The sequence below is a fragment of the Sorex araneus genome, chromosome 6 (assembly GCF_027595985.1).
Source record: "Sorex araneus isolate mSorAra2 chromosome 6, mSorAra2.pri, whole genome shotgun sequence".
Taxonomy (NCBI): Eukaryota; Metazoa; Chordata; class Mammalia; order Eulipotyphla; family Soricidae; genus Sorex; species Sorex araneus.
Window position 1 is genome coordinate 51,224,466 of NC_073307.1, and position 23,677 is coordinate 51,248,142.

The window sequence follows — 23,677 nt, forward strand, 5'->3', positions numbered from 1 at the left end:
GAAGCTGTTCTCAAAACAGAATTTTAGGTTGGAGAAACAGTACAAAGGTTAAGGCAATCGCTTTGTAAGCAGCCCACCCTTGTTCAAAATACCTGGCAATTTAGTCCCCTGAGCACCACCACCAGGAGTCGTCCCTCAGAGATGGAGGGAGTCCTGAGCACCCAACAGGTGCGGCAGAAGAAAAGGGGAGGTAAAAAGGTTTTCACGTAGTCTGTAAATAAAAAATAATTTGTTCTCAAAGCATGCATGGGGCCCTATTTTGTGTCAAGTTCCTGCCCTATGTGCGAAGACTCATCCAGGAGCAGGAAGCTGGTCCTGATTCAATCACCTGCTAATGGTTCCTTCCCACTGAGTGTACGTGTAGAGAGATCCCTCAGTGAGCATTGATTGTGCAGAGTGCTGGAGCTCAGAAGAAGCTGGGAATTGCTTTTCTAAGTTCTTGTTCTCCAGAGGAGGACCCCAGAAAACTCGAAGGAGTTCATGGTGCAGAGTGACTTATAGCTTTTGAGGTTCATCGCTGAGGCATCTCCTCTTTACTACCTCATCTTCATCTACTGCAGGAAGAAATCTGCCATGGGGGCCCAAACCACCATTTTTTTTTAATCACATTCTTGTTGTTGGGGCCTGGGAGATAGTATAGCAGGGAAGGTGCTTGCCTTGCATGCAGACAATCTGGGTTTGATCCCAGGCATCCTATATGGTCCCCCAAACACTGCTGAGCAACTCCTGAGAGAAGAGCCAATACTAAGCTCTGAACATCACCAGAAGTGGCCTAAAAACAAAACAAACAAACACACACACAATACATTTTTTTACCTTCTTATCACATTCTCATCAGGTGAGTTAGCTCATTCCTCTGTTCTGCCTTGACACTGCATTTAACTTTTGAGATTTTCTCTCAGGAAGAGTCATGTCCATGTAGAATATTGTCCCAATAAAATTCACAACAGCAAGTGGACAGTGGTCTCTGGATTTCAAGATCAGTCACCTGTACAATAAAGTTGAAGTGGCAGGTAAAATGTGTGTGGCACCAACATACTCGTAACCTGTGATAGGGTCACACAAGAAACTGATGTGACAAGCCAAGGTCAACAGACACTAGGGGCTATATTGGCACCTTCACTATACTAATAAAATATTTAGGCTTGGGTCAGAGTGATAGTACAGGGACACTTGCCTTGCATGCGACCAACCCAGGTTCGATACCTGACATTCCATATGGTCCCCGACTCTGCCAGGAGTGCTCCCTGAGTGCAGAGCCAAGAGTCAGCCCTGAGCACTGCTGGGTGTGGCCCAAAAACAAACAATAAAATAAATTTGGGTTTACCAAAGATATATTTAAAATAGTAACCACAGTTTATATATTTCTCAATGAACTTGTAAGTCACTGTAGTCAATAATTTTCCTGAAGCTAGAAATGGTAACAGGACTCATTAAAGAAGAAGTAAGCTAGATCTTTTTTTTTCCCCTTTTTTTAAAAAAAATGTGGTCTTCCAGGAAGCTGCCTCTGGACATAAGTACAGAAAATTAACACAATAAGTAAAGCATTATAGAACAGCTATTAACTGATTATGCTAATAAAAACCAAATGGGGGCCTTAACTCTGCTCCTCTGGGAGAGAAGGACAGATAAAATAAACAACAGAAAAGGAATAAGGAGTAAAGGATAATTGATTTTAAACAATAATAATACAGAAACTCCCATGTATATATAATCCAGATTTCTATTTTCATTTTGGGAATGATAGAAGTAAAAAAAAAAAGAAAGAAAGAAAATTAGCCTACTACCTTTTGAGGGCCTGACTTTCATGCTAATAAGAATGCTTTTTTTGGATTAAAAGAATACTAATAATAAGGTGTGCTGAGACAAGGACATTTTTAAATGCCAGGCACAGGAACACAATGACAATTTGACTATATTCTCCAGTGATTGGTTTCTGCTCAAGCAGCATCAGGAGAGAAGAGGGACCCAGTGAAACTCAATATTCACAGCAAACATTAAAACAGACAGGAGGGAAAAACAAAAGACAGAGCTTTGCTAGCTTTGAAGTGTGCCCCAGAGCCAGCACTGCCTGTTGCCTGGTCTAACTGTGGAGGGCATGTCCGGCTAGCGCTATGCAAAACACCTTGTAGAGCAACATCTTATCTTTCTATCTATGTGGACAGGGCCTTCATCTTTACCTACAAACCTAACCAGATTCCCCCAGAGAACCAACTGGGATTTTGTTTCCTCCCTGCATTACATTTACAAGGAGGTGATGGTACTCCATTGAGAGGTGAAGAAATGGAACTCAGGACAAGATGAATGGCACTCAAGTTCCCCTGGTTCTTAGGTCAATTGTACCCCCAAGAGATTCCTCCATTCCCTTCCACAGGTGGCCCCCAGGCACAGTGCTAACTTATTATTCTTTCCTTAGCCCATTTGTTCATATTGTTCTAACCAGTCCCAACCAAGGAGCCCATCCTTTGTACAGGATCCATGCAAAGTCACAGGTTATATATATTTTTTAATTCATTAACATTTTTAATTGAATCACACTGTGATACACAGTTACAAACTTGCTCATGATTGAGTTTCAGTCATATAATGTTCCAACACCTATTATTTCACCAGTGTACATTTCCCACGAAAATCCCCAGTTTTCCTCTTCTCTCTCTCTCTCTCTCTCTCTCTCTCTCTCTCTGCATTATGGTCTATAATACAGATACTGAAAGGTTATCAGGTATATCCCTTTAGCTACTTTTAATATTCATTTCCTGTCCAAAGTGGCCAACAGTTGGAAGCTTACAAATGTGTGCGTGGGGTGGGGCGGTTAGGTTGGGGGAGCGAAGGTGGAGGGGGGAGAGAGGAGAGGAACAAAGGGCAGTTTGGAGAGAGAAGGGACCAGTATAACAATAATCATTGAAATGATCACTTTGGTCCCAGGTTATTTTGACATTTTCACGGCAAAGAGTCAGCAAATTTAAATGACATGATAATCCTATGTGAGAAAGCAATTTAGCAGTTTCCGAAAATGCAAACACAGACTCTTCCCCCAAGATACTCTCAAGTTGGCAGAAAATTGCCTGGTAGTTGCAGAAGATGTACTAAGTAAAAAACAGTAGTGATGTGGATTTGTAGTGTTTGGGCTGAGGATTAAAAGAGGACTCTGCTAGAGAGAGAGAAAAGAGCTGTTTCTTCTGGGTGGGTCTGTGATGAGATTGTCTGAACACTCTTTAGTATCAATAAGATGAGTCATGGGGTCAAAAAGATAACACTGAGGTTAAGGCACTTACCGTGCATGTGGCAGACCCTGATTTAATCCCCAACACCACATCTTCTCTCAAGCCAAGAGTGACCTGCAAGCACAGAGCTGGTAGTAGCCCCAGAACCTACTACCCAGCCTCCCCCAAAGTAAATAAGACTTGTCCAGTACTGGACAAGAGATCCGAACTATTATACAAGGGTAGGTAGAAGGTTCAGAGAGAGGTACAATAACATTTGAAACCAAAGCATGACCTAAAAGCCTGAGCTTTTCACAAACAACACATTGATAAGTGAAATTTTGGAAGCATTCTGAAGAAACAAAGTATTTTTGTTAAATATTGAAGAAACAATATATTTTTTAAATAATTTGGAATTTCTAAGATGGTGAAAAAATGTAGCAATTAACTTGTGAAGAGTGGGTCAAAATTGATATTTGTAGAAGTAACTATCTACCTAGATGTTGCAAATGAATATATTGGCAAATGCTTTCAGTAAGAGACCAATAAGTAGCAAGTGCAGAAATAAAAACCTTCCTTGATGAAAATTACAAAACACTACTTCAATAAATAAAAGAGGACACTAGGAAATGGAGACAAATCCCCTGCTCATGGATAGGGAGAATTAACGTTATCAAAATGGCAATACTTCCCAAAGCATTATACAAATTTAATACGGTCCCTATCAGGATACCATGACATTTTTCAAAGAAATAGACAAAACACTCCTTAAATTCATATGGAACAATAAACCCCATGAATAGCTAAAGCAATCCTTGTTAAAAAAGAAGATGGGTGGTGTCACCTTCCCCAACTTCAAACTCTACTACAAAGCAGTAGTCATTAAACAGCATGGTATTGGGCTAGAAACAGACCTGCAGACCAATGGAACAGAGTTGAATATCCTGTCACAGACCCCCAAATATATGGCCACTTAATCTTTGACAAAGGAGCAAGAAATGTGAAGTGGTACAAGGAAAGCCTCTACAACAGTGGTGCTGGGAAAACTGGATAGTCACCTGCCCAAAAAAAAAAAAAAATGAACTCTGACCTCAGTCTAATGCCAGGCACAAAAGTCAGATCAAAGTGGATTAAAGACCTCAATATCAGACATGAATCTATAAGGTACATAGAGGAAAATGTAGGCAGACCTCTCCATGACATTGAAGGTAAAAGCATCTTTAAGGATGAAACAGCAGTGACTATGAAAGTGGAAGCAAACATAAACAAATGGGACTACATCAAACTAAGAAGCTTCTGCACTTCAAAAGAAACAGTGACCAAAATACAGAAAGAGCCCACAGAATGGAAAGAATATTTACCCAATATCTATCTGATAAGGGATTAATATCCAGGATATACGACACTAGTAGAATTGTACAAGAAAAAAAAAACCCAACCCCAACAAAAAATGGGAAGAAGAAATGAACAAAAGTTTACTCAAAAAATAAATACCAATGGCCAAAAGGCACATGAAGAAATGTTCCACATCACTAGTCATCAGGGAGATGCAAATCAAAACAACAATGAGATATCATCTCACACCACAGAGACTGGCACACATTCAAAAAAACAAAAGCAACAAGTGCTGGCGTGGATGTGGAGAAAAGGATGCTTTTTCACTGTTGGTGGGAATGCCGACTGGTCCAGCCTTTCTGGAAAACAATATGGACAGTCCTTCAAAAACTAGAAATTGAGGGGGCTGGAGTGATAGCACAGCGGGTAGGACGTTTGCCTTGCACTCGGCTGACCCAAGTTCGATTCCCAGCATTCCATATGGTCCCCTGGGCACCGCCAGGGGTAGTTCCTGAGTGCAGAGCCAGGAGGAACCCCTATGCGTTGCCGGGTGTGACCCAAAAAAAAAAATAAAACAAAACTAGAAATTGAGCTTCCATATGACCCCACAATACAACTTCTGGGAATATAGCCCAAAGATGCAAAAAAAAGCGCAGTAGAAATGACATCTGTACCTATATATTCATTGCAGCACTGTTCACAATAGCCAAAATCTGGAAACAACCCAAGTACCCTAAAACAGATGACTGGTTAAAGAAACTTTGGTACATCTACACAGTGGAATACTATGCAGCTATCAGGAGAGATGAAGTCATGAAATTTGCTTATAAATGGATAGACATGGAGAGTATCATGCTAAGTGAAATGAATCAGAAAGAGAGGGACAGACATAGAAGGACTGCACTCATTTGTGGAGTATAGAATAACATCACATGAGGCTGACACCCAAGGACAGTAGATACAAGGGCCAGGAGGATTGCCCCCTAGCTGGAAGACTGCTTCATGAGCAGAGGGGAGAAGGCAAACAGAATAGAGAAGGGATCACTAAGAAAATGATGGCTGGGACCAGAGCGACAACACAGCGGGTAGGGCATTTGCCTTGCATGTGACTGACCTGGGTTCGATCCCCGGCACACCATATGGTCCCCCAGGCACCACCAGGAGTAATACCTGAGTGCAGAGCTAGGAGTAACCCCTGAGCATCGCTGGGTGTGACCCCAAAAGCAAAAAAAAAAAAAAAAAAAAAAAGATGGCTGGAGGAATCAGTCGGTATGGGAGATGCGTGCTGAAAGTAGATAACGGACCAAACATGATGACCTCTCAGTGTCTCTGTTGCAAGCCATAATGCCCAAAAGTAGAGAGAGTATGGGGAATATTGTCTGCCATAGAGGCAGAGGAGGGTGGGAAAGGGCGGTTATACCGGGGATATTGGTGGTGGGGAATGTGCACTGGTAGCGGGATGGGTGTTTGATCATTGTGAGACTGTAACCCAAACATGAAAGCTTGTAACTATCTCACAGTGATTCAATAAAATTTTTTTAAAAAAACCTTCCTTGGCAAAGTGATAAAATTTAAGAGAAATTGTATGCAAAATAGCAATGAATAAATTTAAGTGTGCCCTAAAATTACATCAAGAATCCATATAACTTTATAAAAATTTAATGAAAAAATAAATGTGGAAGCATACTTTATTTCTATAAGGAAAAATGCAATATTAAAAGGTGTGAAACACCCCCCATGTTAATTTTGAACATGATGAGTTCCTGTGAGATTGCACCTCGTGGCAACTAGCACAAAAAAGCAATTGTGGACTGGTGTGATAGTACATTGGGGAGGACGTTTGCCTCGCACACAGCTGACCCAGGTTCAATTCCCAGCATCCCCTCTGATCCCCCGAGCTCTGCCAGGAATGTCTCCTGAGTGCAGGGCCAGGAATAACCCCTGAGCATTGATGCGTGTGACCCAAAAAGCAAAAATAAATAAATAAGCAATTGTAATGAGGAAAAAATTCATTCTTCTACATAAAGCATATTCTTAATATATAATAAAAAGGGATGGATTTACAAAAGCCACGATAGAAATGGGAAAAAAATGAAATAAGATGTAAGAACATAGAAACAGAAAGAATATACAGATTAAGGCACTTGCCTTACATCCAGAAGTCTCTGGTTGAATCGCTGGCACCACGTGCATATGTTCTCCCAAGCACCACCAGGAGTGATTCCTGAGCACAGAGCTAGGAGTAAGGCCCAAGCACCACCAGGAGAAGCCAATAAAATCAAATAAAAATAAAAGGTAAATGTTCTTATGTGCTTAAACCCCATTAGTGGGAGTTGTGGGTACACCAGGAAGCCTACCTGGAGGAGGCAGCTGGCAAAAACAGACAAGGTCAAGGTTCTCTAGCATGAGAGTCTCTGCCTTCACTTGATTCTGACACTTTCTCTTCCCTCTCATTCAGGCTTGCAAAGTGATTTGCTTCCCACATCCTTCCTTGTACCTTGGCCTCTTAGGTTTTGCCAACCACCTTTTGAGCTACAGTGTTAAGGGGACTATGTACTTGGGAGTGTGCTGTTAAAACACGGTTACAAACCACAATGTTTGTATAAAATGTAGGGGGGAGGTATTTACATTAAGTAGGCATCAACTATTTCACGTCAACTCCAAAATATGGTAGCACAGAATTTTTTATAAGTTTTTAATTGACAGGTAAAGCATGATTATCACCATAATAAGGTCCAAATATGAAATAAAGTTTAATGTGATATGTCTTAGATTCCAGAGTTGAAAACTTCCTGAATGCATGTCATGTGAGGGGGCCCCGGGGTCAGTGAGGTTATTAATAAACAGCACCACTCACACACTAATGTAGGTCTGAGCTCCTGATAACCAGCTCCTGCTGCCCTTCACTTCGCTTTCTACCTGACCCCTTTCGCCCCTTGTCCCTTCAAAAAGGTTCATGCCTGTGTTTCAGCTTCACCCCATCAAGCCTTTCTGAGATTGGGGCTGGCCCTGGGGACATTTTCAGGGGTGAGTGGTGGGTGGCGGGGAGAGGGAAACTTGGTTTTTAGAGGAAACCCATGCTGTCCTAAAACCATTCCAGACAGGTTGATGCACTCATATCCTCTTACACATGAAGGATAATGGAGGGAGAAGTTCAATTAAAGCTGAGTGAGTGGGTCTTGCTGGGCTAAAGAGAATTTCTGCAAAAGGAGACCCACAGGTGCCAGAATCACATAATCACATAGCTCAGCAGGGAGGGCAGTTGCCTTGCATGCAGCCGAGCCCAGTTCAATCCTCGGCATCCCACATGGTTCCCGGAACACTACCAGGAGTGGTTCCTGAATGCAGAGCCAGGAATAACTCCTGCGCATTGCCAGGTGTGACCCAAAACACACACACACACACACAAACACACACACACACACACACACACACACGGAAATCCACAAGCCACACGGAGGCTACTGTAATGAGTTAGTCTTTTTTTTTTTTTCTTTCCTTATTTTTTTCTTTTTGGGTCATACCCGGCGATGCACAGGGGTTACTCCTGGCTCATGCATTCAGGAATTACTCCTGGCGGTGCTCAGGGGACCATATGGGATGCTGGGAATTGAACCCAGGTTAGCCGTGTGCAAGGAAAGTGCCCTATCCACTGTGCTATCACTCTAGCCCCCCGCCCCGAGTCTTAGAAAGAAGGGAGGTAGGAGGCCAAGGACTGCTTCAGATCTTATTTTTCAACCCCCTAGAAGAAGATATTGAGAACTGGGAAAGACCATCAGCTTCTCCTTTTAGAGTTCTGGAGACCTCCCAAAGGGAGGTTCTGAGTCCACTTCATTCAGAGTTTACTGCTTTCATGGCTCAAACAGAAGGGACTGCAAGGCAAGAGAGATTGTTCAGGAAGAAGGAGTTCAGACTAGACATGCAGGAGCTCCAGGTACATCTCTAGCTCCTCGTGGTTCCCTAAGCACTGTGGGAAGCAGTTCAGGAGGATCTTGAGCACCACTGGATAAAAAGAAGTAACAAATTACTGTCACTCCTACCCCATTTTAATACATTTGGTCTTTGGGGGAGTGAGAGGGGGAGTCGGACACATTCAAGATGCTTAGAGGTTATTCCTGGCTCTACACTCAGGAATTGCATTTGGCAGTGCTCAGGGGACCTTATCAGATGCTGGGGATTGAAACCCGGTTGGCCACATGCAAGACAAGTGACCTCCCTGCTGAACTATCACTCTGGCCCCACATCTTTGCTCTTGAACTTTCCCCCAACCCAGAATCTTTGTCAAAATCTGGGTTCAGTTTGTTTTTATCACTTTCAATGTTTTTCGAACCTCCCCCACCTCCAAATCTTTGTACAAATCAGTTCAATATTTTTTTTTTTACTTTCAGTGTTTGCTAAATGCATCTTCAAGGCAAAGACAAGGATGCTGTGACCTGAGAAAAAGCCTATACACATATAAAACCAGCCAGTCTGCCAGCATTCTTTCCAAATTTATTAAACCAGTTTTTTTCCTTCCTTCTAATAATCTTGCCTCTTCTGAGAGTTCTCTGGGGGTTACATGCACAAAAGGGAGTTAGCTTAACAATGAGGAAACAACGTTTTTATATGGGAACTTTACAAAAAGAAATACAGGCTTCTGTGTTGAATTATTCATTCTTTTCAAATTAACCTCTTGCACTTTTTCTATTCAAGAACGCATTATTTTCTTAACGTGACCTACACTACCTTCTTCTAGAATGAGTGGAGGTCTTTTTGAGTGATGTGTGGAGACTTTGTTTTAATCATATGATTAATTCCATTCTGAACAAGAGGACTCATGTTGAAAAAGTGGGAGAAAAGAAAAATATGACAAGGTAGCTGAATTTATTCAGGAGAAAGATAGCTTTTCTGGATTTAAATGTATTGTAAAAACATAGTAATGTTTATAGCATATGACAGACTTGCACCCGATTTTGATTTTGGGTCTTTCCCAAAATGAGAAGAAAAAAATAATGTGTGGACTTGAGATGGATTTTTCATCAACTTCTTCAAATGGTCACCCCAAACTTCTGTACATGAATAGTCAGAGAGAGGTGAGGAGCTCAACCCTTCATTGGAAGTAACCATTAATCAGACAGACTTGACTGAATGTCTAATTTGGTTCCTTGCTTACTCTTTATTTTTCCCATTTTCCTTCTGAATAGATTGTTCTTATCTGTTCTCTAACAACATTCAAAGAATGAGTATGGCTTTAAATGTGTTCTGTTAAATGCATGGTCATTTATCATTCATGGGCTAGTATTTAATTAGGTTATTTTCTTTGAAGGCAGTATTTTTCTTAATATCCATAGGCCTGCATGCACACCAACTGATTAGGCAGTGGGATGAAGAAAAGAGGAAGAAGGAGGAAGAAGCTTTTACTGATTGCCTAATATATACCAACAACTTTGTAACTGTGCATGTCACTATGATTCAATTTTTAAAAATTAATAATAATAATAATGTATGCCAGGCAAACGTGCTACTCACTGCACTACAGCTCCGGTCCTCCAGGAAGATTTTTGGTGAGCTGAGTAGGGCTGTGTGAAAATGATATTGTCAGCCTCAACAGATATTAGAGACTGAACCTCATGGAACAAGTGTTTTTTTCACAATCTGGGCATTTCTGTGCCCTGTTTTTTTTTTTTTAAGTCAAGATTTTTTACCCCCTATGATTAAAGAGGGAATTTGGACCAAGATGTTCCTTTAATCTTTAGTAACTTGGGGCTGGAGCAATAGCACAAGCAGGCAGGGCATTTGCCTTGCATGCAGCTGACCCAGTTTGATTCCCAGCATTCCATATGGTACTCCGAGGACTGCCAAGAGTAATTCCTGAGTGCATGATCCAGGAGTAATCCCTGTGCAACGCCAGGTGTAACCCAAAAAAAGCAAAAAAAAAAAAAACAACCACCTAAATGCTCTGTGGATTCCCAATGGAGAGTTGTGTCCCCTCATCCCAAGGTAGAATGCAAAGCATGCTTGCACACTCTGTACCAGACTTTTACTAGTCGTGTCCCTCCACCCCACCCCTACCCCCTCCTACCTGTTTTAGAGCTTCCAAATCCAGGGGAAAGAGCAAAGTCCTGGAGCTTGCCTTTGCACATGTCAGATTCCTGTTCCTCTTGCAGCCCCACACCGGGTTCCATAGCACCATTAGGAGTCATCCCTGAGCATAGAACCAGGATGCAAGCACTGAGCACCACCAGGTGTGGTCCAATAAACCAAGACCAAAAGACAAACCAAGTTCCAGTTTGGGCTGTGTGGATCACAGGCCAGAGACAGTGGTTAACTGGAAGACTCTAGTTCTGAAGACTCTAGACAGAGGATCTTGGCTGAAAGGTGGCAGGAATTTTTTGTACTTCCTGGACCTTTGAAGGCACAGCTAGAGTTGAACCCACTGTGCTGGGGGCGGGGCTCTGGCTGGTAAGTCAGGCTGCAGAGACTCTGGGGTCAGAGTGAGTCCTAGCCGTGCCTATGGAAACGCGCTTAGCAGACCTCAGCCCTGCTGAGCGTAATGGCAGATCTGCCTGGGGAGATTATGGGCATGATACAGGCGATGCGCAATGGATAGGGCCGTCTGTGTACAAATTTCAAACGACTTGTTACACCCCTTCGGGATGTTCGCTGTCAGAAGTATTAGCATTTGATACACAACAACCACATATCCTATTACGGGTGGCCCCTACTCCCACAGATCAGCCCCACCTCCGTCTCCTGGCAGGTAATTGCTCTGGGGGGTACCTATTGAACCCAGACAAAGGAGAAAACACGGGCAAGGTTTTGTCTTTGAGCTTCACTGCATCGAAAAGGAGAACACTAGTCAGGTTTGAATGCACATGGACAGAAGTTCAAAGAAATCTGGGTGTAAAAGAAATATCTGGAAGACTTAAATTTTCCACCCAATGAGATCTTTATTGAGGAGGCTGAAGCTGAACCACTGGGACAGTCTGTGCTAAGCACTGAATCCAGCCTGACCCTAATGTCAGTATTTCCTGGGGGACATTCACAGCAAGGTAGAAAGAGCCAGGGCATGAATGATGTCTTAAACATTTAAGTTTCTCTCATCGTGAATTTTTGTGTGTAGGTCTGCCGTAGACCTGGCAACTTACAAAGATTAATCAAAGTGAGGGTCTGATTAAGAAATGTCAGTATTTGGACCAGAGCCATAGTACGGTGGGTAGGGCGTTTGCCTTGCACAGGACTGACACAGGTTCAATCCCCAGCATCCCATATGGTCTCCTGTGCACCACCAGGAATGATCCCTGACTGCAAAGCCAGGAGTAACCCCTGAACACTGCTGGGTATGGCCAAAAAGCAAAAAGACAGAAAGGATGGAGCGGGGGGGGGGGGGGGGGGGGAGGGGGGAAGGGAAAGGAAGTTAAGGGAAGGAAGGAAGGAAGGAAGGAAGGAAGGAAGGAAGGAAGGAAGGAAGGAAGGGAGGGAGGGAGGGAGGGAGGGAGGGAGGGAGGGAGGGAGGGAGGGAGGGAGGGAGGGAGGGAGGGAGGGAGGAAGGAAGGAAGGAAGGAAGGAAGGAAGGAAGGAAGGAAGGAAGGAAGGAAGGAAGGAAGGAAGGAAGGAAGGAAGGAAGGAATTCTCTGGTTAGACTGTTTCATATTGAAAATAGACTGTGGCAGGACAACGAGAAATTATAGAAGGTAAGGGTCTTGCCTTGCTTGCCAGGTTTGATGCCTGGCATCACATAGGTCCCCCAAGCACTGTCAGGGATAACTCCTGAGTATAGATCCTGAGCACCACTGGGAGTGACCCAATTCCACAAATAACCATGTAGGATTAGGGATGTAGTCCATTGGTAGATCATTTACCTAACATATATGAGTCTATGGCTTCTAGCCCAAAACTTCCAAAAGATAATTAATGTAAGTTTTTTAAAAACAAACCAAGCCTTGCTTTCAGATTGGTGCAAGCAAGTAAAGGGGCTCTCTTCTTGTCCTCTGAGTTGGGAGTGGGCTAAGATGTGTGGTTTTCCTAGTCTTTCAGACCAATGGACACACAACAGATTTGCCTCCAGAAACACAGGTGAACCACACAAGGGGCAAAGTAATCTCCCTGATGCTGATGGTTAATTTCAATAATGGCCAAGATTAACCATCCACAACTTTCCATGCTCCAAGATCTTTTTCTATAAGAGCATTGAAAATTGGTTCAGGAGATAGTACTGCAGGGGGTTGGGGGGGAAGGGGGAAGTATTGTTTTAATTTTATTTTTATTTAAAAACACCATGGTTTATAGAGAAGGGGGGGTGATGGTTGAAGGGAAGGAAATTTTACATGACCAAAACCCAATCATGAACAACTTTGTAACTGTGTATCTCACTGTAATTCAATTTAAAAATGCATAAATAAATAAATAAATAAATCACTGTGATTTACAAAGTTGTTCATTATACAGCTGTTTCAGACATTTAGTGTTCCAACACTACCATTTGACCTTCCCTCCACCAATGTCTCCATTTTCCCTCCCATCCCCAACTTAACCCCTTAGGCACATAACAAATTTACTTTATATTACTTATTCCAACAAAACCTTAAGAAATGGCAAATAGAAATGATCAGAAAATAAATCAGTAAGAGCCCATTTGTGATTGCTATATGATTTTAACCTACGTACACAAGAAAAATAAAACCTTTAATATAATATAATAGAGTGCTTCTCATATACATAAGTTGTCTACTCTGGAATCTAATATACATTGCATTAAATTTTATTTTATTTAATGTCTCATTATGGTGATAATCATGCCTTACCTGCCATTAATAAAACTTTTTTTTTTAATTCTGTGCTAATGGGGCTGGAGCAATAGCACAGCGGGTAGGGCATTTACCTTGCACATGGCCGATCCGGGTTCGACTCCCAGCATCCCATACGGCCCCCTGAGCACCGCCAGGAGTAATCCCTGAGTGCAGAGCCAGGAGTAACCTCTGTACATCACTGGTATGACCCAAAAAGCAAAAAATAATAATAATAAAAGATCATCATCATCACTGTCATCCCATTGCTCATCGATTTGCTCGAGCAGGCACCAGTAACGTCTCCATTGTGAGACTTGTTATTACTGTTTTTGGCATATGGAATATGTCACAGGTAGCTTGCCAGGCTCTGCCGTGCAGGCGAATTACTCTCGGTAGCTTGTCAGGCTCTCTGAGAAGAGCAGAGGAAATAATAAAAAATAAACAAATAGGGGCTGGAGCGATAGCACAGCAGGTAGGGCGTTTGCCTTGCACAAGACCGACCCAGGTTCAAATCCTAGCATCCCATATGGTCCCCTGAGCACCGCCAGGAGTAATTCCTGAGTGCAGAGCTAAGAGTAACCCCTGTGCATAGTCAGGTGTGACCCAAAAAGCAAAATAAATAAATAAATAAACAAATAAAATAAAGTTCTGTGCTAATATATTTTGGAGTTTACATGAAATAGATAAAGCCTACTTAGGTAAATTTTCCCTCTACATTTTATATAAATATTGTGGTTTAGGGCTGAAGTGATAGTCCAGTGGAGAGGGCCTTTGCCTTGCACGCAGCAATCCCCTGCATCTCACATGGTCCCCTGAGCACCGCCAGAACTAATTCCTGAGTGCAAAGCCAGGAATAATCCCTGAGCACTGCTGGGTGTGACCCAAAAGCCAAAGAAGATTAAGAAAAAAATTATCTCAGGGTTGGAAAGATAGTCCTGGGAATGGGGTTAACCCTAGTTGGATTCTTTGCACTAGTTGGTCCCCTAAACACCATGAGTTACACACACACACACACACACACACACACACACACACACACAAAATCACAAGCATGGCCAGGTGTGGTCAAAAAAGAAACCAAAACAAAGCAAACCGGTTATCCCTGTTTCACAGATGCAGAGATACCAGTAGGCTATGTAACCAATGGAATTAGAGGCAGATACTATCTTCCCTCTCACACCTAGATTCCTGTTCACTTGTGAGCATGTACTTCTACACCGTCCTCAGCGTTGTTACAGAGAAACTTAGCCCTTACCTTATTCTTGAAAATTGGCCTGGTCCCCAGTGGGCACTCTGTCATTTAGGTGAGAGCTTACTACAGTTTCTAAGGTAATTTGTGAGTGAATTGTCAATGTCAGAAAGTCTTGACACTGCAGAAAATGGTCAGTGATGGAGCTAATCCAGGGCCGCAAAACTCCAAAATTGAATAAAGTTGAAGGTTTTATCATTTCTTATCAGAGAAAAATAAGTTGACATGTGAACAGACTAGAATGGCATCAACTTTGAATTATTTCAGATAACAGCAGTGGGTTGGGTTTATCCACAAACTATTAAGTGGACACTGGGTTATTGGATTAAAAAAATACTTTCCCCTTCCAAGATTCCTTTAATATTCCATGATCAAAACCTCAACCATGTCTTCCTCTCAGTGACTGAACACCTACAGAGCACCAGAAGAGTTTAGGAACCTGACTATGGCGATGTCCAATCTAATCATTTACGTGCTTTTAGTGGTTATGTTTCAAAACTCCTGAACACAGCTGCAATGCGGCCGTCAGTGAAATAATGACTTGTCTTTTCCACATCGCTGCATTTGGCCTTCCATTTTTTCTCCTTGCTATTTGACCCCTGTGGTTCCCTTCCCCCTGGCAAGGTCAAGCCCTTAACATCAGGATTATGTTAAAAGAAAGACGAATATATTTTTTTTTTAAATCTGGAATTATCAGGGTAATCCAAAGTGAGGACTGATACTCGTTTGTAAAGGGCCTATCTCTATCCCCAATGCTTCAAGTCCCTTGTGTCTCCACATTTGGATTCAGTGAGATCCATTTGGGCTCACAATAGTCACACAATTGTCAAAAATAGATAAATTTACTAACTACCATTTGTTCCTAATTAATTCATAGTAGATTGGGAAAATGGAGTTAAATTGGAGTGCTATGGTCCTTTAGCCAAGGACATCATCGAGTCTTTCTTTTCTCACTCTCCTTTGGGGAAAAAAATCATTTTTGATGAGTGGCAAACTAAGAAACCACATCTTGACCCATCAGACACTGTCCATTAGCCTTATCCTTGTTGAAGTCACGGTAGGGAGCTCTTTGCTCACATCTAAGCTGAAAGACAGAAATCAGCTCCCCAGATACGGAAGTGCTAGGGCAAGTGACTTTAGGGGTTTTCGATCTGCTCTTTACTCCCCTCCTCGACCTCCACCTACACTCTGATTGCCAGGTCAAAATAGAAGTCAATGTTAGGCAGAAATTTCTGTAACGCACCACCTCCAGCTTATGGGCCAGTGCCAAAACGCTCTTAGCTACAAAGTGTAAACACAGCATTGTTGCCTCTTAATCTGAGTAATTGGTCCCAAATGCTGTTGTCACTTCTCAGATCAGATGCTTTACATACTTTAAAAAGAACCTGGAACTTTTCTCCTTTGGCAGGGAAAAGTTTGGAGCGTAACTCAAGCACCAAGACTCCCATAAACAGTCAGGTGGTTTAATTTCAGGACCTGTAAACACAAGAGCCTTGGGGCCCAGTTGGAGACTTCCAGTCCCTTTTCATGGCCTCATCCATCCATTGTTTGAGCCCACAGCTGAGCCAGAGGCTGTGTGCTTACTTAGCAGGTACAGCTTCTGCAAGAACTGAGCAGACACCAGCTTACTTCTTGAAGAATACCAGCCAGACTTCAGAGGTTGGATTCAATAACATTCAGGCAAAAGATGTTCTTTATGGGATATTTCTTAAGGGATGCTCCTTACAGGGTCATGAATTCAACCTAGAACTAGTTCTTTGGGGGCAAAATCATGTGGGAATTGTGGGAATGAGGGCTTAGAGGGTCACAGGCTACAATTTCCTTGCATTTCTGGGCTCACTTCTGCGTAGTGGAGACTGATACCTCAAAAGCTCACTGGTGGAAGGATGGGTGCTGGAACATTGTATGACTGAAACCTGATCATGAACAGCTTTGTAACTGTGTGGGTCAATTAAAAAATTAAAAAGTGAAAATAAATTTTTTTTTTGTTATTCCTCTCACTGCAGAAGAAAGCAAAGTGAATTGTATAAATGGAATAATTGCATTTCCTAATCTTGGGGGTACATTTGTCTGTCATTTTTAATAGCATAATAGCAAATTCAGTAAAAATTTTTTTTAAAAATTAAAAAAAAAAAACAAGAAACCAAAAAAGAAAAAGAAATTGTAGCGTTTAGACACAATAGAATACAATGAAAGTCAAAGAAAGAACAAAATCAGCAGTTTGCCATGACATGGAGAATGATCTAGCTCAGATGTTGAACTTAAAGAGGTTACGGCAAGATAAAAACAAAGGTGCAAAAGCAACACGTGGGAAAATTGATCCACAGAACTGAGTTTGTGCAGAGGGCGATTGAAAGGAAAGGGCATTAGGGTTCTTTCTGGGAGGAAATGGGTATACTGGTGATAGTTGTGATATTAGACTTATGCACACATGAAACCATCATTAACAGTATTATAAATCACAGTATCTCGATCAATTAAAAAGGGGTTTGGGTTTTTTTTGGTTTTCTTTCTTTTTTTTTTTTTTTTTTGCTCTTTGGGTCACACCCAGCGATGCTCAGGGGTTACTCCTGGCTCTGCACTCAGGGATTACTCCTGGCGGTGCTCAGGAGACCATAAGGGATGCTGGGAATCTAATCCGGGTCGGCTGTAGGCAAGGCAAACGCCCTACACACTGTGCTATCGCTCCAGCCCCTAAAAAAGTTTTTAAAAAATAATACATACCCCTAAAACAACAAAACAACAACAACAACAAAAAAAAACACTTCATGGTGAGGATTAAATGAGAAAGTGAATGAAAGACCAGGAGAGGGTTGCACATATTCTTATAAAGTAAAGCATCGTTTCAATCCTGTTTCAGGATTGAAACAGAGGATTGAAACTCTTTTTTTATATCTTTATACCGCTCTTTTTTTATATCTACCTACACATATTTCTGCTTCAGAAATCTGTGACATGGTCCTTCTTATTGCAAGAAAATCAAACTTTCACTAAGGAGCTTGCAAAACAATGACAACATCTGCGTTCTCTTAATTTGTTTTTCTCTTAGGCCTTCCTCTTTATCTCTTTCCAATCTCCTGGTGACATTTTTTAGGTCTTCGCTTTTCTTTCAACTATTTCTAGAATGCTCTTGGGTTCTGTATTAACTATTACTTATCCAAAATGTGTTTATTTGATTCTTTTGACCTTCCCTCCTCTGCTTGATGTCTCACCAACATGTCATTATTTTTTCCTGTACTTTTTTTCCCCTTTGGATTCCATTCACTTTTTCTCTAGGTCTTTGCCACTATGGTATCCCACATATACAGTATTCAAACAGGAAAATTTGCAAAAACTCATGCAAGACTTGGGAAGTCAAAGCCCTTCCTACTTCTGCAGTAAGAAGGTTAGACAAGAATGAGTTTTCTCTCCTTTTGCTTTTTCCATATATTAACTACTATTCTTCGTCGTTGAAAGAAAGAAAATGGAAAAATATCTCTGCAGTCATAATCTGTAGCTGTTGGTTTTCCAAACAATATTGTCACTGTATTTTCTCTAAGGAAGCCCCCCTCCCCAGGTGAAGGGGGACAGTAAGTCATTGGTCTTAAGTATGGAGATTTCAAAACTAGACATTTGGGGTAGGGGGTTCAAGTCCCTTTTGGGAGTTCTGTTACCCCAAACAAGTCATGGGACATCCATGTGCCATGAAAAGTGGAAAAAACAGTATCTGCCTGGTCTGTTGCAGTAAAACTACTTGCAATCCATATGAGCAGCATGTTTGAAACAGTAACAGATTGTAGTCCACACTCAAGAAATGTCAGTAAATAATATTCCCTCCATATTCTTCTTTTTTAAAAAAACTTACATAGGGGCTGAGGAAATAATTCAAAGCACTAGAGCTCATGCTTTAGATTATATCCATGGCACTATAAGGTCCCTAGCACTACCAGATATGCTCCCCCACTCCCAAATAAATCCTACATCTGTCTGTCAATTTTCCCTCTAGTCTTCATATGTGATGGTCTTACCATGCAATCATCGAAAACTGGCTTCCCATCATCTTCCTGACTATAAAACATTACAAGAACATATAAATGAAACAGGGCAAAATCAGCAATAGCAAAACCATCGTCTGGTTCTCTTTCCAGTGGCTCCTCCTCTGTTGGTCATCACCTAAATTGGAATGAAATCTTTCTTCGAGCTCAAAATACAATGCAATTTTCCCTGAAGTTTGCGAGTATGTTAAGCAGAGGGAAACCTGGTTTGAATTTTAGTGGAACCTCATTTTGACTATCCAGTGCCAAAAGAGGATTTATAGCTTCAGGTGGATGGCAAATAAAATTTGGGAAGTTCATCTGAGTTTTACTTCGGGTTTGTCATTTCAATGAACTCAAATTTTGTGCACCTTTAATCCTTATATTTATAGTTTTTCTGCCATTTTCACCTCTGTAGATCAAAAAGATTTAATCAAAATCAAGACATGCTGTTCAGTATTTGAGCAAACTACAATATTCTAAAAAGTGCAGGACTGCATTTGACACTATAATAAATAAGGTGAGGAAAATATATTTTTGGTACTATACTTTAATGAGTCAAACTATTTTTACAAATATTCCCTTTTATTTCATACTGTGTTGATTAGCCATGAAATTCCACATTAATCAGACGATAATTAACAAAATGATCTCTCTCTGTCAACATTTGAAAATCTGCACTGTACTGTTGTTTACTGCTGGCTCAGTGAAACTGTAACTTCAAAATCAAATTTGTATCATTTAAGCTTTCTTTAATTTTGCATGGTATCCCCCAGAAGTGAGAAGCCCAGACTTTAAGCTAGCTAATTTCCTCAAATTATATGATAGAGGTTTGGGGAGATTTAAGGATAGATCTTTTATGTCAAAATGATAGGTTCACAGTTCATGATTGATGATCTTGCACATATAAATGATATATACCCATTAGATAAAGGAGTCTTCTGGGATGAGAAGATTAGGCAAAAGCGAGCTTAGAGACATTTCTAAATCCTACATTTGCAAAGATATAGGCAAAAGTGCCTCCTCCTTCTGCTTTTTGTTTTGGTTTGATTTGGCTCAGTTTGGGGGCCAGACCCAGCAGTTCTTGGGAGTTACTCCTGGCTCTGTGCTCAGGAATCACTCCTGGGCAGTGCTTATGGGACCCTATGTGGTGTCAGGGATAGAACTAGGGTCAGCTGAATGCAAGGCAACCACCTTGCATTATCTCTGGCCTCTGTTTCTGTTTTGTTATAAGGAAAATCTTCATCTTAAATAACTGGCATATGGAGATAAATATAGCAAAGGATATTTACCTAAATGTATCTTTTTACTCCAATAGGTAAGAGAAAGATCTACAGATAAAGACAGAATTTTGGATTTTTTTTTTTAACTAAACAAAGCTATTCTGGGATAAAAAGGCTATCCCTCCACCCCCTCACCCCCTGAAAAAATATGCACTAGATAAAAGTTCCCCCAAATATTTCTGATCTTTCATAAGTTGACCACATTTCATATTATTTTAAAATTTTTAACACACAGTCATGGCCGTTGTCTTCCTCTAATCTGTAGTCCCAAAACAACTGTTCATAAAAATAAATGTTACAACATCTTGAAGAATCCCCAAGAACGCTGGTCAAGATTTTTTTGGCCAGCAAAGAAAGCACTTTGATATGAAAAAAATTTGGCCCTCCCCAAGCCAATCCCCAAAAGGGAAAAAATCAGCTAATCTTAGATGGTAAACTTCAGTGATTCTGAAACCTAAGTCCTCAATTATGTTCTAAAATATGATCAAACAGTAGGGACTGGAAAAAGACAGGGAGAGAGGCTCAAAAATAACTCCAGAGAGGGGAAAATAGAGCATTTCTTAAGAGGCTTTCAGTTTCTAAATGAAAGGATGAATGACATCTTCCTGGAAAACAGCAGCAAAGTTTGTGCTGACAGCGCACCCTTGCAAGAACCACCAAGTCTGCTCCACGGATTCTATTACTGGATCTCTGCAGACACTATTAGACCTCAGATTTGGGTGGGCTGGGAATTCCAGGTGTCTTCCCAGTCGCAGTGCCTGCTAAATATGGCCACATCTCCGCCCGGGCTCCAACATGCATACAACGAGCAGCAAAACAAAACGTACATGCCACATGCACGCACGCGCACACGCATGCGCACCGGCCCACAGCGCCCCACACAACTTGGCCCAGCTCTGCGGCCCCGGGTCCCGGATAACTCTGGCATATTGTAAGCCCTGGAAAGAATTTTAATCTACATGGTTTGAAAATAGGGGCCTTTTCAAATATGCTGAACAATTTGTGATGGTCATCTCTAAAATGCTGCTCCATTATCCTTTTCCATTTGGAATGAATGAGGCTAATTAATTTCAGGCCATACTTGATGAGGTCAGCATCATGGAGGGGTGCGTGCTAGACATTGCTAATCTCTTTCAGCTGAGGAGTGATGAATTAAAGATGAAGCATGCCTTTGCAGGCCTAATTTAGAATGTATATCAAAAAACCTACAGCAAATAACACTATACCCTACAACAAAGGAAAACTTGTTCTCTCAGGCTCGTTGAGTTGTGTTGATTTTCAAGACACTTTCCTCTTTGGAATTCCAGCTGTGGATGGGGGAACGATATCAAGAAAATCAAGCCATCTCACACACAGCCATGTGCACAAAAAGTGGGATTAAAGGAAAGAAAGAAAACAAAAACAAAATACAACAATCAGGGTTTGATCCCTCGTGTATTAAAATTCCACCAATACATTCGGCTTTTTTTTTTTTACAAGCTACCAGACGGACAAAGATCCCAAATTAGCAATACCTGTATTCATGCATTGGCCACCCAGTTCTGTGGGGACATTTCAAAGGAACAGGCTAAATGAGGCAGGCTGTTGTTTTTAAAGCAGATATCCTAATGAGGCTTATTAGGTTTTTCCATGTCTCTATTTTGAAAGCCAATAGAGATTGACCAGGTAGATAATGTGATACCTTTTATTAAGCCAAGAAAGAAATTGTAATACAGATGCCCCGGGGCCAAAATGCTCTTATGAAAGTACTTACCGCCCTAAAATCTACAGAGGAGAAGGAATTAGTCATCATTTCTCAAAGATAACTACTACAAGTCCCCAAGGGTGGCAATAAAAGTGGTTCAGGCCAAAGAGGAGAAGCTACACCTTGCTAAAAAAAGGATTTTAGTTCCTAGCAACCAAAAATTCTGACATTCTCCTAATGAGTTCATATTTCCAATTCGTGGTCACAACACAACACCTTTTGACTCTGGGTCCCAGTAGCCTTCATTAGGATAAAGCTGCTTCAAATTAGGTCCAATCTACATGCTGAATCAATCTTTCATCCCTTTGATTGCTTCTGAAAATATTTATATTTCTTCATAATGCACATTTTGTCTTGCAAGTTCTGATTAAACCCAGACGGGGTTCCAAAGCAGGCAATATCTTTGGGACAGGAAAAGAAGATCAAGCCCACAGGTTTTTCCCATTGGGGAGCCATTAGAGAATATAAATCCAGCAATTTGGATCATGTAAGCATCAGACGACAGTTGTAATAAATACAGATTGGAATATTATAGCGACCTAATAGAGATTACGGAATATTCTTATTATTGTGCAATTTTTTTCATGGCTGCTTCCACTCTCTCGCTGGTGAGCTTAATAGTTCTTAATAATGAAGACATCATTGTGGGAGAGATTTAGGAAGATTTCCTATTACCATCAATAAAAAACCTACATATGAACTATTATATTATAGCAAAATCAGAAACATGACCCAGTGATGTAAAATGTTTTTCTGTTTCCATTATTATTGAATAAAGAGCATAGTGTTGGGGAGATATTTGAGTCAGAGGGGATTGCATTTACAGATGAAGAACCAAGAAAAGAGGGAGGGTGGTTGTGTTTAACCTTATCACCAAAGAGCTGGGTGACTTTAGGTAAGTCCACTTAACCTCTCCCAACTTCAAGATTTTCTTCTAAGTCTTTATCTGGGAAATAAGGAAGACAAGGATTTCTTGGGAATTTTAGCATCCATGGTTTTCCAAAACATCAGCATTGTCTTTATCAGTGCTGGGGGCCAGAGAAGAAAGAAACAAAGACTTCACTTGATACTAAGGGCCCCTTGAGCAAGGCTGTGAAATACTGAAATCACTCCTCCTTCGTTGACCCAGTTCACCACCAACTTCTGCTAAGATAAATGTTGTTTCCCTCTTCTTTTCTTCAAGATCATGACAAAAGGATGTACCAAAAGACAATCTTTGTTTCATTCCACCCCAACCAACCCATTTGAGAGGGAAGAAAAATAAAGGCCCAACAAACTGAGGTCACATGGTAACTGATAAGGCTACAACTCCTCCTTGTCTTGTTTGTAAACCTGAGTGTATTCTCCAACACTGAGTCGGATAATTTTTTTATATTCCAAAACTAAGCATCCTCCTATGGTTCTGGATTTGAACACAGAGGTCACACCTGGCTCTGTTAAGTAGAATCTAAAAGAGATATTTTGGGGAGGCAGCGGGGGTTGGATCATACCCAGCAATGCTCAGGGATCACTCCTGGCTCTGCACTCAGAAATCACTCCTGGCGGTGCTCGGGGAACCATATGGAATCTTGAGATCAAACCCAGGTCAGTGATGTGCAAGACAAGCACTCTCCCCACTGTACTATGGCTCTGGCCCTTAAGTGGAATTGCTTATGATCATTCAGTGTAGTTGAATACCCAGATCAATCCAAAACAGGCATATAAAATAAGGCAGTGATCTTAAATTTAGACTTTCTGCTTTTAAACAACACACCCCACTTAGGAAGGTGTGTTTCAGGCAAGTCTGTAAAACTCCATCAGCCTTTGTTGGTTTTTTTACCTCTTTTACCTCATGGAGATAATTAGAGAATCTAGTTCAGAGAGAAAACAGAAAGTAAATAAAATAACATACAGGGGGGATCAAGTTATGGCTCAAAGTCTGGAAAGGGCCTAAATTAGGTCCCTGGTATCACAAAACTTTTCCCAGCACCACATAACCTGAGCAAATGTATTGCAGTCAGTGTTAGTCAGGAATTCTGTGGGATGTGGATTCTGTTATAATAATAATAATAATATTGAGGGGGCTGGAGCAATAGCACAGCG

The 23,677-nt window shown here is 41.3% G+C and overlaps 1 long non-coding RNA gene across 2 annotated transcripts in view; it reads right to left on the reverse strand.

The window, feature by feature from the left end:
- The window catches only part of LOC129405600 (uncharacterized), a 152,423-nt gene that overhangs the window by 115,169 nt on the left and 13,577 nt on the right, over nt 1–23,677 (reverse strand). For both annotated transcript variants that reach the window (XR_008630680.1, XR_008630679.1), the window contains exon 2: nt 817–988. This is a non-coding gene — a long non-coding RNA (uncharacterized LOC129405600). The remainder of the gene's footprint in view (nt 1–816; nt 989–23,677) is intronic.